This window comes from Myiozetetes cayanensis, unplaced genomic scaffold, assembly GCF_022539395.1.
Source record: "Myiozetetes cayanensis isolate MyiCay16 unplaced genomic scaffold, myiCay2020 scf6-25, whole genome shotgun sequence".
Lineage (NCBI taxonomy): Eukaryota > Metazoa > Chordata > Aves > Passeriformes > Tyrannidae > Myiozetetes > Myiozetetes cayanensis.
The window spans coordinates 39,670,324-39,691,427 of record NW_026087853.1 but is presented as its reverse complement, the minus strand read 5'-3'; the positions used below and the strand labels follow the sequence as shown (position 1 = coordinate 39,691,427).

General features: G+C 41.7%; 1 protein-coding gene across 3 annotated transcripts in view; it reads left to right on the top strand.

Moving 5' to 3' along the window:
- Positions 1–21,104, top strand: part of TSPAN18 (tetraspanin 18) — a 117,109-nt gene that overhangs the window by 38,828 nt on the left and 57,177 nt on the right. For all 3 annotated transcript variants that reach the window (XM_050336397.1, XM_050336398.1, XM_050336396.1), the window contains exon 2: positions 20,076–20,209. The gene's annotated coding sequence lies outside the window, so the exon portion shown is untranslated. The remainder of the gene's footprint in view (positions 1–20,075; positions 20,210–21,104) is intronic.

Here is a 21,104-nt window from a genome sequence, read left to right as displayed (position 1 = left end):
ATTGCTCTGCCACACTGGCAGTTGGGGCTCTAACTTTTTGTGTTCTTCAGCCTGTTCAGAAGGGCAAGGGCTTATTTATTTATTGGTTCAGTTTTTCAAAAGGGATGTTTGCCCGGATGTGAGCATTTCCCCCAAGATCACTCGTTCACAATGGAACTCTACGTCAGAGCTGGGACTTGAGGCCCCAGGGATGGAGCCTGGCCAGCAGCACTCAGCCCGTCCCCCATTGCCTCTGTGCAGTCCTTGGGAATCCAGAAACTTGTATGTGTATGCTCTCCAGAGTGTGTGCACCCAAATGTAAACCTGAAATCACAATTTGAATGTAAATGTCACATTTTTGACTTTGTCTTTTAAAACCCCTAGGCCTTAAATTCAGCTCTCTTCTGCGCTGGTGACTCTGCCACTGGCTGCCCTGTCTCACTTAGCTGCAGCTGGGCTCAGGCAGCACTACTGCAGAGGTATGCGAGGGGCAGAGGCCCAGAAGTCTCTTCTTTTGCTGCCTCAAAGAGGGTAGAAATAGGGAATCCAGTGTGTACCTACCCAGGTACTGCCTATCTGCCCTTTGGGAGCTCATTGCACCTGTGGAGTGGGACAGCACTGTGCTGTGTCTCTTTTTACCCTTTAAATTAGCAAGTTCAGACTGGTGCTATGTCACACTGATGTGGCTGCCCACTTCAGTCAGCTGCCCAGAGGCTCCAAAGGACAGACTCCTCTCCAGCAGTCAGAAGATGCTAATGGGGATAACCTCCACTTTCTCTATCCTCTTTAAAGTGCCTGGCAGCACACATGATGCTCATGCTAGGAGGAGAGGCACCAAACTCAACTCAGTTCTGCCTAAGCTGTTGAAGGTGTACTGGCATAAAGCTAGAGGAGAGGTTGAAGGACTCTTTCAAACCCAGAGGCAACATATGGGACAAAAGAGATGAGAGAAAGGATGAACTTCCCAAATCCAGTGTTTCGTGAGAGAGTAAAAACTTCAGGCTTTCCAGTAGACTTCATTCAGACCTATGTCTCTCCATTTTCTTTGTTCTAGACTCTCCTTCATATTAGGTATCTTAACAAGGACCAAAGAGTAGTAGAAATCTCCTTGCATTGCAGGATGCTTTCCTTTTAGTTACCCTGCTACCCCTTTCTGTTCTCAATGAAATAAAGTCATTAGATGTCATGCCTTAGAAACTGAGGAATATGTGGAGTTTAGAGCCATGTTTGATTTAGCATAACTGTTATCTACACATGAATGATTCCCAGAGGATGGAAAAAATAGCTGGTGAAAAGAGACTTTGTGCTCAGGGGCAACGGGAGGTTGTTTGCATTCTGCCAGCACTATATTGATGGATGTTTGTATCTATGGCTTGGGCATCCAAAAAGTACATCCACAAAGGGCAGATCTGACTGTTAGAACCAGGGAAGCTTTGGAGAAAATTGTAGCAACATAGTTATCTGCTGTGGTTGCGTATGTGGATGAATCTCTGCTTCCTCCAGCTCCATTCGGTGGGAATTGAGGCAGGTTCGTACTGAGCATTTTCAGTAACGTTTAGAGCACTTCCCTGGGGGCAGATTCCTCATCTGCTTTCACTCTGGTGTGCACATTATTACAGATTTAACAACTTGGAAAAAAACCTATCTGCTGTATCAGGTGAAGGCCTTACCTCATTCTCATCTGTGGCCAAGAAGCATGAAGTTTTCTTTTGCAGCATGGCTTGGCACTAGTGTGGCCAACAAAATGGAAGAAGTCACTGAAACAGCAAGCTACCATGGGGGACTGACCTAGCAGGTGGGTATTGACTGGCTATGAGGCTGGTGTACAGCATGACACTGGCTTGGCACATTAAAGTCACTACCCTCTCTGTGTTGGTGCAAAATTTCTTTCCATTTACCTAATCTTATCCCAGCAAATTAAAATACATTTGTAACTACATATACCGAGTTTGGACTGCTTGGTAGTAGCCCTGCAGAGGGGTTTCTGTGTCTACTTTGGGAGGAATCACATTAAGACCAGCACCTCTTTACCAAGCAAGAATTAAAATGCTTCAAGATCTACTGGCTCCTTGTAAGCTGTGCTCTGTTAGCTCCAAATATTCTTTGAACACTTCTTCAAAGTGCTTTTCAAGTAGAGTGATTTGAAAACCAGGAGAGATTAGCATGGAGTGGTTTTTTTTCCTCTCTCATTTTGATTGAAAAAGTTTGAATTCAAAATGTTTTGACCAGCTTTGTTTTCATAAAAGAGTCACCAAATATAGCTATGTTCTCTTTAGTATAAGAAAGGTGAAAAGGATGCAGTGCTTTGACAGTGATCCATCTGCTGATTGCCACGTGTACAAGTGTCAGGATGAGATTGATGGCCTTAGAATATAAATCTACTGAGGCAGGAAAAGTACCTTCCTCTGCTTTTTGACAGTGCAGAGTGTGTGTATTGTGTGTGCTAAGCCAGTGGTGAATAATAATGAGTGACTATAGTTAGTGTCTGGGCTAGGGAAAGCCAGGCCTCCAGCCAGCCTGGGGTTAGGAACTCTGCTAATTATTCAGCTTAGTTAGAGCCAGCAATACACATTTTGCCTAAATGCCTTAGTCTTTTCTTCCCAATTATTTCGAGGTCTAGGAAGATACAGTCTTTTCTATGAAGTCAATATTTTTAAATCTAAACCCTGTATGATTAGAGCTTTAATGTTTTGGGCATTTTTGTTGGTTTTAATCTGAGAAAAACTTTTGGCTAGAAAATATCAGTTAGGCTTGTGATTGGAAAAAAATATAATCACTAAAACAAGCAAGTAATTTCTCATTTCAACTTGCTTTGTTCTGAAGGGGTTGAACCCCGACAGGATTTTGAGACTGTTCAACATCTAAAACTTAGAAAATGAAGCCTTCTTGCAAAGCATTCTTCCCTACTTAAGCAGGCCTCTGTTTTTCCCAGCCCACCTGAGTCCTGCTGTTGTACCTATGTCTGACAACAGTGCTCATCTGCTCTATCTTGGGGGTGGCAGTGAATTTGCATCCTGTCATCTGAGGAGGTGACTAGAGTAAGGAAGTTCTAATTCCACCTCTCAGATCTCATTTTAGACTTTCTTGAAAATGTATCTGCAGCAGTCCAGGACCTGACTGGAGTAGATGAAAGCAAAGGATTAAGGATTCTCACTAGTCCAGCTCAAAACCAACACCACCCAATAAAAATGATTCTCTAGCTGCTTTTGCAGTCTATTTCCCAGTCAAAGCAAGGATTTTTCTGTGGTGGTCACTGTCGAGTAGAGAACTGGAAGTCTGACTTTTTATCACTGAATGGCTTTGTGTTTCATGGGTATTTGGGGTTTTGTTTATTACCAGCTGTGTTTTATTTTGGAACCAGGATTGATTCCCTGAAATACAAGGCTCCCATTTCCTTTGGAAAGGAGCAATTGGTAGCTGTACATGTGATAGCAGGTGGTTTCTGGCAGCAAATTTTCCAATCAGATGTTTGTGATCTTGAGCAGGTTCATAGCTACTATTCGTAAAATCATCTTCTCATTAGGTCACAGTACTTCAGAATTTCAGGATCTGCTACCTTCTTCTCTTTTCCCTTATTTCTTTTTCCCCCCAACCAATTACTACTGTTTCTGTGCTGAATGAGCCCAGTTGCTCCTACCTGCTCCTGGATGTCACACATACTGGCACAAATGCCTCTCTGCAGAACACCCCTGAGGAGAACAAGCTGGAGCAAAGATGTGATAGGAATGTTTTGCCAGACAACACACCTGGGTCACTTCGCTTAGGCTTGCCTGGGAGAGCAAGGTGGCTGCTTCTACTCCCTGCCTTGCTGATACCTAAAGAGAATTTCTACTGCTTTGATTCAAAGGGGAGACTGCTGCTCTGAGGGTTTGCTGACTTGGACACAACAATGTGCTGGCACATCTGCTAGGTGCTGTTCTGGGATGGAAACACATGAGAGAGAAAACACCTACCTTTTGTTAAGTATACAAAGTAATATTTAGAGCTTACTCTTCCATCTTGTATTGAAGATTTTATAGTTTAGAGGAGTTTGAGTGCCTGTTGAAGTTTGAAAATAGGATGTTATATTCTGAAGACATGGGATTTTGTTCTAAAGGCAGTGTGGATAAAACACAGAACTTAGAAATAAATTCTTGAGAGCTGAATTTCTTATGGGAAAGGAATTATTCTCTCTCACTCGCTTACTACTTCTGCTGAACAAGGAAGATGAAGTGAGACTATACCACTAGAGTTGCAGTGTGAGGAAATGAGAAGACCCTCTTTGATCCGAAATGCTCCATGAAGAAGCATTTGCCAGCAATGCCAAATTAGATTTATTTGTCAAATCTTAGGTAGAGGCCAGCAGGGCCTAGAACCAAACAAACGGAGGAGGTACCATACTATAAATTTGGATTCAGCATATTCACAGTTAATCTTCTTTCACCTACATAATATGAAAGTTATTAACCTGACTGCAAAATGACCTACTGGGGAGTTAAGTGTCACGTGGAGAGGATTACCACATTTTGAAAAGAATTTGTGCTGGTGACTGTAACATAATAAATGTATGAGGTGCCTCTTTAGATCTTCTGTAAGTGGTAAAGAATCGTTGATCACCCAGTGGGATGGGGGTTGGGGAGCTTGTTTTTGATGTTTTAATACCAAGTCAGAAATGAGAGCTGAGTTGCTAATGAAAAGAGCACATACATTTATTGTTATTATTATTATTAATTTTTCTGTCTTAAAGAGACCAAGAGGGAGTTGGTGCAGAGGGGTTAGATATAAATCATTAGCATCTTCACATTTGCACTGCAGATTAATCTGGGGAAATGAGGCTGGTAGTTTTTAAGCCTCTTGCATATTTGCCAGGTGAACTTTTTAACTTGATCCCTCCTTTTACTTTTTTTTTTTTTTACTAACCAGAAAGTTTTTGACTTACAGATTTAAAAGGTCACAAGGTTAAGCAGAAATCAGAAGCTGATTTATTGTATAAGAAGCCTTAGCAGGTATTTCGGCCAGTGCTGTATGAAAGTTTGTTTAAAATTACACTACTTTTTTTCCTTCTGCTAGAGAGATATGATTTGGGTTTTTTCTATGCCTGCTCCACTTGCCTTGTGCTCACTTTGCTGAACCTGACAAGGTTCTCAGGGCAAAACTGATTTTCTGATTTTATTTATTTTTTTTTTCTTAGTAAGTGTCCAACTTGGGGGGGCTGGAGGAGTCAGTTCTGGTATTATTTTGTGCAGACCTCAGTATTCACACTTTGTTTCTCCTGCTGGTCAGTACATAACAGGTAAATCTTACAGTTGTCAGGAGCGGATGGCAGGTCTGAGCAAGGCTGTGTTGTGCGAGGGAAGGAACATGATGGCTGTTGCAATACAAATGGAGTGAGGGCTCTGGCTGAAGGAGCTGTGTTGAGTATTTAGAAATGCATCTTTAGTGGAGATAAAAACCAGAAATCCTGACTGCTTATGAACACTAAAGATCCCCTAACACGTGTTCTAATAGCAAATGCCTTAGCCAGATTATTGGAGGTAATTAGTCAGTCTGCCTGCACTCCTTCTGCAGCCTCAATTAATTATGAGGGTCTCTTTAACTTCTGGATAAAATCGTTGTGTAGTGGTGTTATAGGATGTTAACCAGCTGCCACCTACAGCTTCCATCGATACTTTATAAATACTGTACAAAGAACTTGAAAGCAAGGTCTGTTGCTTGCAGGCGCAAGCTCTGCTCCTGCTGATCTCTTCCTCCCTGAGCACTTGGCCTTAGAAGAGGATGACCCAATCCTGCCTGTACGGGTGGCAAATACTAATGCTGTAACAAGCTAATGCCTTGGTATGCTTCAAGGGGAAAGCTGCTGCTTTTAGTGTTTCATGTTTTATTGACTGAAATAGGAACAGAGGCCGGCAGAGATATATGAGCAGATTCAGTGGGAAGAGCTGTACTGAAACACATCTCGGTGGCAGTTTTTTGGATAAGGTTGACAGGGAAAGTAGGTTGGATCTTTTATTAGGCCTATTGGTACTGTTGGGGGAGGTAACCTTTTAAACACGTAAATATGATTTCTCATATCTGAAATAGAAGCATCGGCCTCGGAAACTAAATAAATACGTGTTGAGAACACTTTCCTCAAGTTTAGCAAAGTTATGTTAATCACTTAGACCATCTGTTGGAGAAAATCTACTTGTGAAGCTGGGATAGGTTAGGGGCATGTTAACTGGGAGAAGAGATAGTAAAGTTGTCTCTCTATGGCAGAGTCAAATGAAAGATTTTGGGAATCGCTTGCTTTTCCTGGTGATACTAAAATTTCTTTTTTAAAACATAATTTTTCTGCGAGGCCCAAAAGATGTGATGCGTTCACTCAGTATCCTCAGTTTCTCAGTTGAGCAGGAGGACAAGGCTGGCAGCTTCCTCATCTGAAGCGCCGCCTGAGCTGGGATAGCTCCAAGGATTCGTGGAGAAACTCTGCCCAGCCTCTGCAGCTGGGGGTGAGACAGCTACACTGCAGTTTTATCCAGAGAGGAAGCAGGGCAAGAAATATACAGAAAAGAATTAGTCACCCCAAGAAGTGTGGCTGGTTCCTAATGGCCTGCTGCCTGAGCTTTTCAGCCTGACAACATCTCTCCTCCTTAAACACATTGTGATATGTTGAAAAATGGTTTGGACGTCATTATGACAGTGGCATTTGTTCAGGAGGAGCTGTCTGTTTGTTTAAATAAAGCCCTAAAGAGGTCCCTGTTGTCCTAGGATTTCCTCTAACTGGTGACCAAAACAGAGAAGAGGGTGTCCAGGGAAGGGATGTCACAGGAGCCTGGCTGAGTGCTGGCAGAAATGTGATTAATCTTGGCTAGACAACCATGCCAGAACCACTTTCAAACTGCTGGACTCCACACTGAAGGTGCAGTATATTTGTGACCACTGGCTGGTCCTTTTCAGTTACCTTGTCTCTCTCTCAATTCCAAATAAATTAGTCTTGTTCAAATGCTTCCTTATACCACAACGATGTGGTAATTCAAGTTGTAAGCTGCCCTTGTTACATTTACTGCCAGTGAAGGTCATGTGGACCAGGAGAGGTTCAATTACAGGGAAAAGCAGTATTTAGCAAAAAGTAACCATCAACTGAGGTTGCCCTGCTGCCTTTCAGAAGATATCAAGATAGATCTGAGAGCAAGTTCTTCATCTGGTCTCACACCTGATCTGAAGGAAACATTACGTATGTTTGAAACATTACGTATGTTTGAGACCATTTGTAAAACATACAGGAAATGTGTCAAGTCTAATGGCTGTTAGCATTTCCCCAAATGTGTAATTCCTGGAAGACTGTGGAGATGAAATGTTGCACTGATGAGGTATTACAAGCAGGAATCTAAACCTTTTAGAAGGGGAAGGTAGTAGAACCCCAAATGAATGAAAATATATGACCCAATGCAGAGTAACAAAACCCTCAAACTGTTTGGGAGGGAAGTTGCTCCCATCCTTCTACTGCTCTGATTTCTGTAAGTTAGCAGACTTGGTTTTTTAGTCACAGTGATTATTGCCTCTTGGACCATCTACTGCAGTGTTCTTAATTTCAGGCCAAGAGGAAGGAAATGAAGGCTTCTGTGTGAAACAAAGGATGTCACGTACCAACCTCCATTATTACAAGAGTAGAGGAACTGGTGTAAAAAGCAAATGAAACTCAAATATGATGAGAGAAGTAGAATCATAAAATCATTTTTAAATGTTGCAAAATCTCTGCGGCAATGTTGGCTCCTGCCATTTTATTACTGAGGTCAAGGAAACCTCATGCTTTCCTTCAGAATAAAACCCTTCTAAAAATGTGTTTCCTCTTGCTCCTGGAGTAGATCTCATCACAGTTGAACTGGGCCAGTTTTCTTTGAATTCCATAACCTGCTGTTTTCCTCACGAACTGGGAGGCTTATGAACTGATGCCATGAACCTGGGGGACTGAGGCTTGCTGCCTCTCCATGCAGTACTGTGAAAAGTCCAACAAATAGTTGATTTACCAGTGCAGAAAGGTCACCAGTCTTCTTTTTCTAATTGTTATGTCCACCTTCAGATCCCTGTCCTGTAGCTCTTAGCTCTTGGAAAATCCAGAGCTAGGAAGGTTTGTGGTAATTTTTTTTTTTTCCTAACGGCACATTAGTAGCAAATCAGGTGTTTTAAATTTTTAAAGGATTAAAGAGGGCTGTGCTGTGTGTTGAATCGCAGGTCACTGCTCCTCTACAAATCAAGAGAATGAAATTATTGTGTGGTATGACCACCTGCAAGAATGAGATTGAATAATGACATTACTACATTCAAGTACAGAGTCGTTGATGTCAGATTTTGCTCAAACTTGGTGGGAGCGAATCAGATTATTTAGCCATCAAATTCCATCGTCTTGCCTCCATCACTCACTAATGGCTTATACCTTGGGGAAATTAAAAATATTATCCTAGTACACCTGATCAGTTACAGAATATAATACAAGAAATAAAATGGCTTTTCAACCCCTGGTATAAGTACTTACGTCTCTTCATGATGAATCATAAATGCTCTTTTGATATCTACATGATAATTTGTAGAAATTTTTAAATACATTTTTATGTAAGTTCTATTGGCAAATTGTCTAAAAGTAACTTATTGACTTCTCAATTGCATGAGTTATTTGAAATTATTCATAGATTGCTTTTTGGTTTGCTGGTTGTTTACAGGCAATTCCTTTTCAGTATTCAGTGGCTGGTATTCAAGTGTTCAGCTTCCAGCTGCACAATTTAGTTTGTATTTTGACATATAGGTCACACAGTAGTATTTCTGCTCCCTGACTAAATGTGTATAATTCTTAGGATCTAGCTTCTTGCATGAATATTTGCATTGAATTACAAAATTCTTATTCTGCAGCCATTCTTTAACACTTGATTATCAGCAGAAACTGAAACAATCCTTTTAAATCTTATTTACAGAGTATTTATGGAAATGCTAATACAGAGTGGACATTACCATAAATAAACAAATTTGCTGTAAAGCTTCAACTATGTACTCAGCTGCATTTTTATTATTTAACTGTGTTTGCCCACCTTCTTTCTATGATCTCAAAATATTAATCTTTATAATATTTTTTTTGGCCTATATGAAATAAAGTAATCTTATGAAAAAGATCCCATATGCATTGTTGAGTTAGAAGCATTTCCTGTGGAAACTGCATATAGCGACCTCCGTTCTCAGTCCTGGCTACAGAGTGCCTTATGTGTGTCCTTCCACCTGATTTTGCAAGATTTTTCCTGTTATATGTTCCTAGAACCCTACAGTCCAGTTTAAAACCACAGTACCATGAATATAAAATCAATAGACAAATAAAAGACAACGCTATAACTGGACAACCCAAAGCCATTAAATGAGCAATAGCAAGCCACTCTCATGAACCCCAGTCTTTAGTCTCACAGATCCCTTTCTCCCTTGCCTTCCCCAGCTGCCCCTTGCTCCCTAGAGAGAAGAGAAAAAGATTGCAAGTGTGGAGACATTTCAGTCTGAGGATTGCACTGCAAAGCAGAGAGCTTGTTTGAAATTCTTGTATACATTTCTAAAATAAGAATGAGAAGCATGTTTTCCTGCTGTTCAGAGATAAGGGAAAACTGCCCTTGAAGAACTAAAGTGCCCAAAATATAAAATATCATTTCTGTTTCTTAGCATATGGACCATTTTGAAAACTCTTGTCTTTTTTTTCTTCACATATTCAAATAACCACAGTGTAAGGCATTGTGAGTTTGGCCTCTCTGGATTCTCTTTGCCATGTTTGCCTACACCTCTCAATGGTCTCTGGGGCTCATGAGGGTGTTTATTACAAATGAATGTTTAATGTCTGCTTTGAAAAGCTACTTGTCTGGCTTGGAATTTCTGGTTGCAGTGCTCTGGAAACAGCTGCACATGGAGAACGGCCCTGTGGAGCATTATCTGGGCACTGAGAGATTCTCCTGCATCTTGCGTCTGTTTTTAGTGAGGGCTTTCTTGTCTTGCTGGTTGGCAGCTCATTTGGCAGAGTTGACACTGATTATTTTATTTGACCTTCTTCATTTCCAGTTAATCTCTGGTACAGGAGTCCACTGTCTTGAGTGTGAGCTGTGGGGGCAGGACAGTCAAAGGAGATCCCTTACTCGCCTGGTCCTGGGTATGAGCAGGGCAGTGTGGCAGCTGTTCAAAGGAGGCACTGAGATAGAAAAGCTCAAAGTAAACCGAATGCATCCTCCACCTGTCTTGCTCCAGAGGTGAAGTCCAAGGGGGAAAGAAGCCTCCTTTTCTAGATGAGTGCTGTAACATTGCTCTGACTGCTTTTACCTGGGATGGCAGCTGGTGCCTGAACCTTAGTTTTCCTTCTCACCTGCCTTTCATTAAAATGCAGCTGGTTTCTGTTGTAGCTAGAAGATAGAGTGGGCTGAATGCTTTAGCAGCATATATCTTAGAAGCTCTGGCAAACTCACTCTGAGGTGTATTCAGGTGAGGGATATGCATGCTTCATCTCTCCTTACTGTCTTGAGACTGTCTTGCTTGTGCTTTGGAAGAGGTGTCTGATGCTTTGCTTGGATGGGCTGGAACTGTGCAGATGCTGAGAAACCTTTCAAAGGCTGTAAGGCTTGATTGCACCACCACTGTGAAAGAGCAAGGTTTCACAGCCTCCTAAGGTTTCATCCTTTCTCCCAGTTGCTGCGCTCACTTTCCATGTACCAGAAAGCATTTCTCAGCTGATAAAAATTATTTATTCTTGGTCCTAGTTTGAGCTGTCTGCAGACTGCTGTATCTTGCCAACTGGTAGCCAGACATTAGAGCTGATTTAAGTAATTGTAGTATGATAAGCAGCAGCTTTTCCCAGGTGAGTCAAAGGGAACAGAAGTTTCCCCTTGGAGAAGCTCTCTTTGGCTTCTTGCAGCAAGGAGGTGCTTTCTGAGGGCCTTTAAACACGTAACTCCACCCAAAATTAAATACAGCTGTCCAGAGCAGCTGTCCTAGGAGCTATGCCACAGCTGAGCTGGGAGCCTCTTGGTGGACTTGTGTGGCCCAAGCGACCAAAATAAATAATGCAGCAGAGAGTTTTTGTGCAGTTGTTTCCTTGTCATGCTTTCCTGATGTCAATGCCAGCCTAATTAGTTGGTATGCTGCCTCCTCTAGACTCTTGTGGAATGCTGCAGTCAAAAGCTAAGTGCCAGTAAACACTACACTCCTGTTGCTGATTATAAGGCCAATAGGTTTATTTCAGTTCACACCCTGTCTTCATTAAACTGTTTTACAAGTAATGTTGGTCTTTCCTTTTTCCAATTCTCTCAGTTTCACTATTTCTAGACTGGTGCAAAGTGCTGAAGTGCAGGTGTGCCATTTATTGAAATGCTGGGAAAAAAAAAAAAAAAAAGAAAGAAGTTGAAATTACCAAAAAAACCCCCCAAAAAACCCAACCAAAAACCAAACAAAAACACCCAACCCCCCACACAAACAAACAAAAACCAACCAACCAAACAAAAAACCCAACCAACCAAACAAAAAAGAAAACACATAAAAAACCCCATGCATGGGAAAGGGCCTGGCAAAAGATAAGGCCATTTTCATTTTTAAGACATACCTTTGCAGGTCGCTCTGTAATAGAAAAACAGATTGTAGAGTCTTGGTTGGAAGGAATAGTCCCTGCAATGGGACCCCTTGGGTACCACTGTCAGGAGGAAACCTGAGAGTCAGAAGCCTTCTTTATTGTTAAGGCTGATAATAAATTACATTTTGGCTTCCACAGACTATTACATGACCAGGCTCCAAAAACTGATAACATCAGCATGTGAAGTATTTTGGAAACACTTTTAAAATTGTGTGCTAATAACCAAGGCAGAAGTCCCACCATTTATTTCAATGACATCTAAAAGCTTTGAGAATGGGGCAGATTTTTTCTTTGTTTCACTTGAAACACTTCCAGAGGGCCAGGTTTTTCAGAAATGGCTAAGTATTTCTTGCCTGAGGAGTCTTGAATATGTGGTTTGGGACATTTGTACAGATGCATCTCCAAACCACTGACCACTTCTGAAACCTTTGTGAAGCTGCTCTCTATCCATCTGTTTGGAATCTGGTTGTGCTCCTATTTCAGAAGCAGAGTTTTGCCCTCAGTTTCAATGGAACTGTAGTTTCCCTTGGCATCCCTCCTCCTGTGTTCAAGGCTCAGAAGTGCTCCTTCACTAATTGTCTAGGAGAGTCCTCCAAAAGACTATTCTCTGACAATATAGTGTTTTCTGTAAAAACATTATCTCACATTTTAAAAACTGTCTAAATACCTGGGAAAGCTAGGGAGAGATGTTTCTTTGCTGACGCACTGTGGCAATGAGCCAAAGAGCTTGCTTTCTGCAGTTTTCAGAGGGATGGCATCCCATTTCTCCAGTTCTGGGAGATCCTTTAAGAATGAAAAGCTGGCTTCAACCAGTGATGTTGCAGAACCTCTGAGTATTTTGTTCTGTCTGTGCCATGTAATAGCAACAATTGTCCTTGATCTAAACTGCCTGACCCACTCCATATTTGCAATTTCCACTATTCTGCCCTGGTTTTGATTACTAGCTCAGTAAGTAGGAGAGGACAGAAGAGAAAACCAGTGGGAAGGATTGGGGAAAAAGCAGATGATGAAAAACATTAAATAGGGAACATGCTCTAGTAATGAAAGCTGGTATGAGTCCTCAGAAGCATCATCACCAAAACATACCAATAAGAAATAAATACCTTTCTCCTCCTTAGTTAGTCCATTCTGATATGCTGTAATTCTGCTGAATGCCACGTGGCACAAAATGGCTTTAAGGTGCTTGTACAACTGAGCCTCAGCTAAGGAAACAATTACCTCATCTCTATATTTCTAACATGTGCTGGAATTGCTAATGCATTTACTGGTAATCATGTTTCTTTTGGACCATTGAAAAGTTTTGACCACTTATAACATTGCCTTCCAGAAAAAAAGTCTGTTAGATTTTTCTTTCCTGAAATATTATGGTCAGAAGTTTGGGTGGGTTGGTTGGTTGTTTTTTTTTTAACAAGTAACTCTACAAGAGTAGAAGGGAAAAAGAAAAACATAGCTCTTATAATATGACAATGTTTTTATTTTCTGGGAGAAGAAGAAAAAGATGGATGTGTCTCTTTGCCCGGTGTTAACTTGAAGTTGTTCCTTATCTTCTGTTGCTGTTTGTTTGGCTGACTGTGTTCTTCATCTCTTCCAGTTACTGGCTTTCTGTGATTAATAGGTACCTTTCTGTTGTGCAGACAGAGCAAATGTTTTTGAGGCCTTTAATAGTGTTTACATTTTGGCATCTGTTTTTTCATACTTGAAAATCTAGTAGCTATTTCTGTAGGGCTCAGCTCTACCCTTACTGAAGTTTCCTGCCATGAACAGCCCTACTGTTCAATGACAGTACAGTTTCCAACCAAGTTAATTAAACTGTACTTCCATGTGTGGTGTGGGTCTTTGCAGGCTTGCATGGTTTAATGAACTTTCCTCACTGATAATCTTTAAAGTTGCTCTAATTTGACTTAGACAGGAGTTGTATTTGCACTGAACCCTTCTATGGTAGTGTTTACTCAGAGATTAAGTTCAGTAATTTGAAAAAATCAGATCTTTATTGTGTTTTATTTGAACCTGTGCAAAGCTGGAGTCACCTGCAAACTCTATGAAGAAGCAGTTAAGAACAGCAGAAGGTTGGAGACTGAGTGACAGAGGTGATGCAGAGATGATGTAGCATGTGGGCAAGGAGACCTGACCTGCTCAGTGGGTAACATAAAGCAGGATATGAGAGGAGAGGGTGGTTTCCTTCATTTCTTAGAAAATCAACTTCCTTTTCCCTTTGCACTTAGCAATCTGATTTCATGCACTGTTCACAAGATTCATTACTTTGAAGGACAAAAATCTTTGAGCCATGTGCTAGATGTTTGGAACATGATGAAAATGCTGAGATGTGTGGTATGTAATGGCTTTGTTACGGTGGTCAGGAGGATTTAGGCAGAGTTGCGGACACTGGAATGGAATTTTGCAAGATTTTACTCTTCATTTCAAGAGGATAATGGAACAGCATTTCATGTCCTTTTCCATAGCTGGTTGTGGCTTTCTCTTTGCCCTTTATCAGTCGATTATTGGGTTTTGTGTGGTTTTTCCTCCTGAAATACTCCTGCTAAGCCCTTTAAAATTATTGTGTCTTTCAAGAAAAACAATCAAGACTTAAGAGGCATTTTTTGGGGAGTGGGGGAATCTAGAGTTTGTTTAAAGAAAGGGGATTTGAAGAAGATAAAACAAGAGATATCAGTTATGCAGAACTAATGATGCATTCCAAAGGAGGGTTGAAGAGCTGTACAACTCCATGAAGTGCTCCATTCTGTATTAGCTTTTGCACTGAGAAATCTTTTGAAGGACCAGAATCACACAGACATGTATTATACATAAAACTCTGTAATACATAAAAGTATATTTGGATCTAACACTGCACGAGAAAGCCCATGGCATTCTTATGGAGCAAGCAAATGACACTGAATTCCCTAGGCAGGAATCAAAGCCTTTCCAAACTAACCTCACTACCAGGAGATGTTTGAATTGCTATAATAGACATTCACCCTCACTGCACATACAGTGTGTGCTGCATTGACTGACTGTTTTCTTTCCACCCTTGTATGCTTCTGTAATTCTGGGAACATCCTGCCCAAAGGTGTCAACATGTCCAGTCAGGTGAATCTGAGGACAGAGATATGAGAGGTAAATGAGAACCTTTAAAGAATACGATAGGAAACAGCCAGATTGCCAGAGCTAATAGAGTGACAGCTTGGGTGTGAAAACCCAAATTCTGTGCTATAGTATCGCAGGGATCAGCCAGCCCTTTATTCAAGGAAAGAGGAGAGAGCAGCAACAGCAAACCTAAATTAACAGTTCAGGCTGACAGAAAACATTATTTTTGAGTGAAACAAGAAAGAATAACTTGGAAAACAGACTGACTGCTGTTTATGCACTACAGATATTTCAAACTCAAAAAAACCTAAGCAAGTAGTGATGCTTGTTAAACAATGACTTGAAATTGTTTGAAGTGGCTATTAATAACAACGCAAATGCTTCTGTTAGGCAACCTGATTGCTCAGGGCAGGTAATTTAATCCTATTGCTGAGGAAGTGCCGTTGGTTTCTTCTTCCAATACGCTTAGGGCACAGAGGCCATTTGGATTAATGAGAGGCAGACATAGTGGAGAAATACTGCATTATCCTTAGTCTTTGGTAAGTCTAGGCAATTAGTGAAACCTTTACAAGAAGTATCTTTCATTTCAATGCAATTTCAAAGTAATCATCTCATCTGGTAGGGATGTCATCTGTATTGACTGATAACATACTTTACCACTAGTATTTCTCTTCCCATCTCTAACAAGGGAAATAGTAGTGTTTTCTTTTTCCTGTTTTTGTCTGTTTAGTCAGCAAGCTTCTTTGGCAGAGGACTCCTTTATGCTCCATACAGTAAAAACCTTGGTTCTATGGGGCCTCAAGGGACTCTTGTGATATGAACAGTAACAAAAGGGCAGGAAGACGTCCAAAGGCATATTTTGAGACAAATGGTCAGTAGTTCACATCTTTTTTTCTTTCTTTCTCTTTTGAAAGTAGAGGACAAATTTCTTTGCCTCAGTAGTAGGGGAAGTTAAGGCATTTCTGAAATGCAGCTTTGAATAGCTTGGCACAGTTCAGTGTGGTGTTCAGTAGGCTTTGTGGTTCTTCATGGTTACCATGAATGCATCATGCTTGCCATTCTTGTCATTGACCCCAAATCAGGGAGCTTTTCCATTTCAGGGATTGGGAAATAATCTGCAATAATTATTTTATTAGTACTGAGTCGTACTTGTGAGTGTTAACGGTTAAGCAGCCAGCAGTGTTGGTGGAGAAATCAATAGGGTAGAAGTCGTGGATTTGGTAAGTGTCTGATCATGTCATTTGATACGCACCTAGATGTGTGCTGGCTGTTCCCCACAGCATGTTGAATAAATCTCTCTCACACACACACTTATATATCTAAACACAGGTTTCAGAGGTGTGTGGGAACAACCCAGGGCATTGGATGTTGCAACCTACAGTCTCTCTGGGCATAATTTCTGTGAGAAAAAGTTATTCTGTAGATAGGTATGTACCTTTAATTTTCAGACATCATGACAATACTGTTTTGAGCAGGGCAAAATGTGGTTTGCCCATAGTCTGGTCTGTAACTGGAGCTGCATCTGGTGCTCGTGGGAATGCCATGCCTCGCATCTGATCTGGAATGCCAATGAGCCCATATGAAGCTGTTAATGTCTGTGTGAGGTTTTTCAGTCCTCATTACCAACCTGATAGGAAGATAATTCCTCAGCTGCTGTTTCAACCTGTGGGATTTTACCCACTTAATTAATTTTCTTTCTTGTTAAAAAAGATCTCTTTTTATGCACAAGGAGCTGTGCTTGACTTGTTTTTCAGGGACTCTTCTCATGTCTGTATCAAAGGCACAGAGGCCTCAGAAGTTGGAAGGTGAGCCCTAGGGGCAGCATGCCTGTGGAGGCTGAGCTTGGAAATGCTGCCTTGTGTGCTGAGGGCAAGCTCCTGGTCGGGAATCAAGTTTGCACAGTGGAGGGGACCCTTGTTCCATTCCCTGCTCCCCCCTTTTGTCGCCACTCAGCAATAAAATGGAACCTTGTGACATGACCAAAGGATAATAAACTGCATGCCCAATGCCTGCTGAGAGTTTAAAATGCCAGCCTACACCACCCTCCCCAACCTTTCACCATGTCAGCAAGCTGTCTATGTAAATAAATACACATATCAAACAATAAGCAGATGCCTTCTTAAAATGCACTGTTTCAGGTTGAGATACTCAGTTCTGATGTAGCTCATCTCAACATCTATCACGCTAATACCAACTCCACAGCTCCCTTTCAGCTGTATTTAATGCACAGAGGTTTGTGTTGTGTTAAGTAATGAGGAACTGGCTTGTTTGACATCTGTTTTGGTGTTGTCTGTGGTGTATAAAACGTTAGATAGGAATTCTTTGTGTTCCTCCTGATCTCTGTGTCAGTATATAGTGAAAACTCTTGTTCATTATGCTTGATTAAGTGGGTTTATACAAGCATGTGTGCGATTGTACAAATATACAAGGAAGAAAAAAAGTCACTTGCAAAATACACCACCACTGGGGCCCCAAAGCATACAAACACTGAAGTGGGGAGGAAGCTGTAATGTGGGTTGGATTTAAAATAAAATTTGTTTTAAAAGCTAAATTCCAGCAGAGTCACTTGTACCCCTTAAATCAAACTGAGGAGCCACAGAGTCTAAAGCCCCAAGGGTGTATCTCAGTGCAGTGCAGTGGGAGGGGCACTCGTGAGCTTCTAGGCTGTGTCAGATCATGTCTAATCCACGGTCTTGTCTCTGATAGCAGCCAGTAGAGATTAGAGAGAATGTTAGACCAGTACAACAACCAGGAGAAATTCCACATTAAGCTCTTGTTTATTTTTGTTTTCATATTAAAAATATATTGAGCCCAGGTGATCTATAGTCTGCTGGGCCTACTCTTCTGAAAATTCACCAGCAGGCTAAAGGAGTGCTGGATCCCCTGGTGCAGCTGTCAGTGTCTGTGCCTCTACATCAGCCTCAGAGAAGGTGTCTGGCTTTTATAGTCCTTATTCTCATTTCTCACATGATAATGCTTTTGCTCTAATCAGATACAACAGAATCACATTTAAAATAAAAAAAAAAAAATAGATTCTTTATGCATGCAACAAGTCTTTAAGACAGCTCTCCATCAGACTTTTCTGAAGTCTGCTGTAAGAAAGGAGAATATTTCTGCTATTTGAGACTCTCAATTGGACTACATACAAACAAAGCAGGGGGAAGAGGAGAGGCATGACCTACTGGAGAGGAGGATTTAGATGGCCTGATACATCTTTTTTCTTAATGTTTCTTGAATAGAGATGATTGACAGCTCTCATTTGAACAAGCATGCACAGAAGGCAAAATACATTATTAGTGACCCTAAATATATTAGAGCCCTATGCTTCTGATCACAGTGGTGCATCAGCTAGAATAGTAATAGGGGATGAATGGGGTTTGCCTATATGGATAGCACTGTTCTTCCATAGTGGAAAGGAAAAATTGCTAGTTAAGATGCCGTTGAATCAAATTTTTGATGACTCTCTGTACACCTGCCTGACACTTTCCATCATGTGGTTTCAGGTAGCTTTACAAACCTGAATATTTTTTTCCTTCACTGTCTTCAAAGGCTGGGAGTTACTACCCAATACTGCATGTCTGAAAGGAATAGGACTGTATTCAATAGGATATGTTTCTACCAGGCAGCGGACACGTTCTCCTGTGCAGAAGTGTACAGACGTGCATTTTCTCCATACAAGCACTTGCACCTCTCAAATACTTACCCTTCCTCTTTAAAGAAACCAGAATGTGATTGGTAGGTGTGTATTTGAAATGCCAGGTGCAGAGCAGGGAAGAGACTTGTAAACAAATACCCACAGGAGGATGAACAACAGCTGAAAGTGTGATGAAACACTCCACTAGCGACATGGGCATGGAGAACATCTGCCTGAGTAGTGGTTTGGTGGTCTGCTCTGCTCACTAGACCACGCTGCCACTCTAGTGCACATAAGATGAATGTCTAGGGCTCCTCACCAGGGTGTCAGAGGGTGGGCACAGCATGCAGTATTCCTGTGTCACACTACACCCTCTTCCTCATCCTGGGTAAGTGTGAAATAACACCTCTGTGGTGGGAAGCAGGGAGCTGCAGACAGAGGGATGATGTGCTGTGTATGGAAGGAATTTCCTTTCATGTGGTCTGATGTGACATTAGCACTTCCCAGCTGGCTTGTAGGTAGCTTTGTAACCTACTGGATGCTAGTGCAGCTCAGTGTGGCTGTCATCTCCAGACAGCATGACAAAGAAGGGGAGTTTGACATGTTAGGCTGTAGCCCTGTCTCAGTGTCTTATGGGGGCTGCTGAGTGGAGTTGCTGGGAAAGGACCTTCTCTCCCAACTTTTCATCTTGACCATGGAGAAGTTACTAAGCATTGTGATGCGAGGTGGTCAGTGGTGCTCCCTGATGTTGCATGTGGACACTTGGCATTGGCTTTGGGATGCTGGAGGGGCTGGGCAGAATAGAGGATTTGGGCTTCAAAAGAGAGCAAAGCAGCAAGGTAGACTAGACAGGAGAGAATTAATATTATGAAATGGATTTACATGGCGCCATCTTCATATCTAAACTGGAGCTGTCAGGGAGAACGAGATCCAGACTCACTGCTGTTCTCCAGAGTGAAGCCATTATGGAGCAATCGCTCTGTTAAAGTGATGGCTCCACCTCTGTGCCCTGTGTCTGGCTGATTTCTGCAAGTAGAAAACAGACAGGATCTGGCATGATCCCCCTCCTTTCCCACTGGCCTTTCATGCCTTTCTGCAGACTTCTTTTGCTTGCTTTGTTGCTTTCAGCCCTTGTGTATCTGTTGATATCTTCCTCCCATCCCTGCCTGCCTCTCAGCTCTACCACCTTGCCCTCTTTTTCGTCCTCAGTCATCTCTGGCTCCCTCCATTCAGCACACAGCTGTACTCTAACATCCATCCAGTAAGTGAACATGTGTGTGCGTATTTGTTGCATACAGTACAGAAAGGGGAGTGTGTGGTAAACATGTAACTACCTTTGTTTTACCACACACTGCTCCATCTTCTGTTCTGGGACTTGCCTTTTGGGGACTCACAGCATCTCTTCCTGGTGCTTCTGTCCTCTCCTGTTTCCGTGGTGACTCTTCTCTGCTTTGCAGGGGAGCAGGAGGGGAAGATGCAGAGCAACTCTATTGCTTCTTTCATATGCTGCTTCAAATAGTCTTGTCCTCCTCCTGCCTTCTGGTCAAAGCCCTTTTCTGGCTGGTTTAAGGAACTGGAACATGAGGAAGGAGATTTTGCCTTTAGTCCAGACCTCGACAGGGTCTTCAGGGTCACTGCCAGATGCTTCCCCTCATGTTCTTCAGGTGTGCAAGAAAGAGCTGATCTTTACCTAAGCAGGACAAGGCGAGTGAAACAAGGTCACAGTCTTCTCCTCACTCCCAGTATGGAGGTATGTGTCTTATGTATTTTCTTTGCTGTTTCTGACAGGTTGACCAGCCCAGATCACAGTGCTAGCGATCTGAAGCAAGGATCCTGACCGATGCATGTTCAGCACAACCTGACTTCTTCTTGAAGAGAACAAATATTTCTCTGAAAGTCTGTCCCCTCAAAGCAGCACACAGGTAAGGCAAACAGTGCTCCTGATGCTCAGGTTCAGCTTCTGCTGGGTATGGGCATGCTGCATTGGATTCCGCAGAGGACTTTTTCCACTCCTTTGTCACCTCTGCCTGCCATGTCTGGAGGGGTGAAACCTTACATTGTATTTACAGCATGGGGAATGGTTTTCAGAATAAAAAGGACTTTCAGAGGATCAAGACTACTCATATAGTTGAGATAAATACGTGTTAAAAGTGTGGGAGGAGTATACTGAAAAAAGAAAAACGTTGCATACAAGGTATTGTTAGAACAGTACTTAGACCTCTTGTTCCAAAATAATTTTATATTAAAAATTACCTTAATTTAAACAGAAAACTTTTTAAGAAAAAGGAATAGGGAAGGATATGTTGTGGGGAAGGGGTTAAGTAAGAAATTAATTTAATACTTGAGTTTTCAACTGGGCAAGATGTTTCAGGTCATCCCTAGGTGAAAAAAAGGAAAAAAACCCAAAAAACACCAAACAGGAAAGCCTTGCAGTTCTAATCACTATGACTCATGGAAACCAGATCTAGAAAAAATGAGGCCCTTTAGTCCAAACTCTTAATCCCCTACTAGTATGTAACATCGTTCCCAGCAGTGTCTACCAGTCCTGATTTAAATGATGGGATTTTCCCTTGTCCCCTTGGGATACTATTGCACAGTCTAATAGAATTAATCTGCTTACTTCTCTTTCAACTCCTGACCACTGCAGATGCAATTAGTAGTAGGTGATGGGAGGATTTTGTTTCCTATGCTGTATTAGGAAGGCTTAGGGCTGTATTGTGTTAAACCAGACATCACTTGCAAGTGTGTTTGCATGAGTGTGGCTTATCTGTCAGTACTCATTACAGCCCCATAAACCTCTCTGAACTACATTTCTCA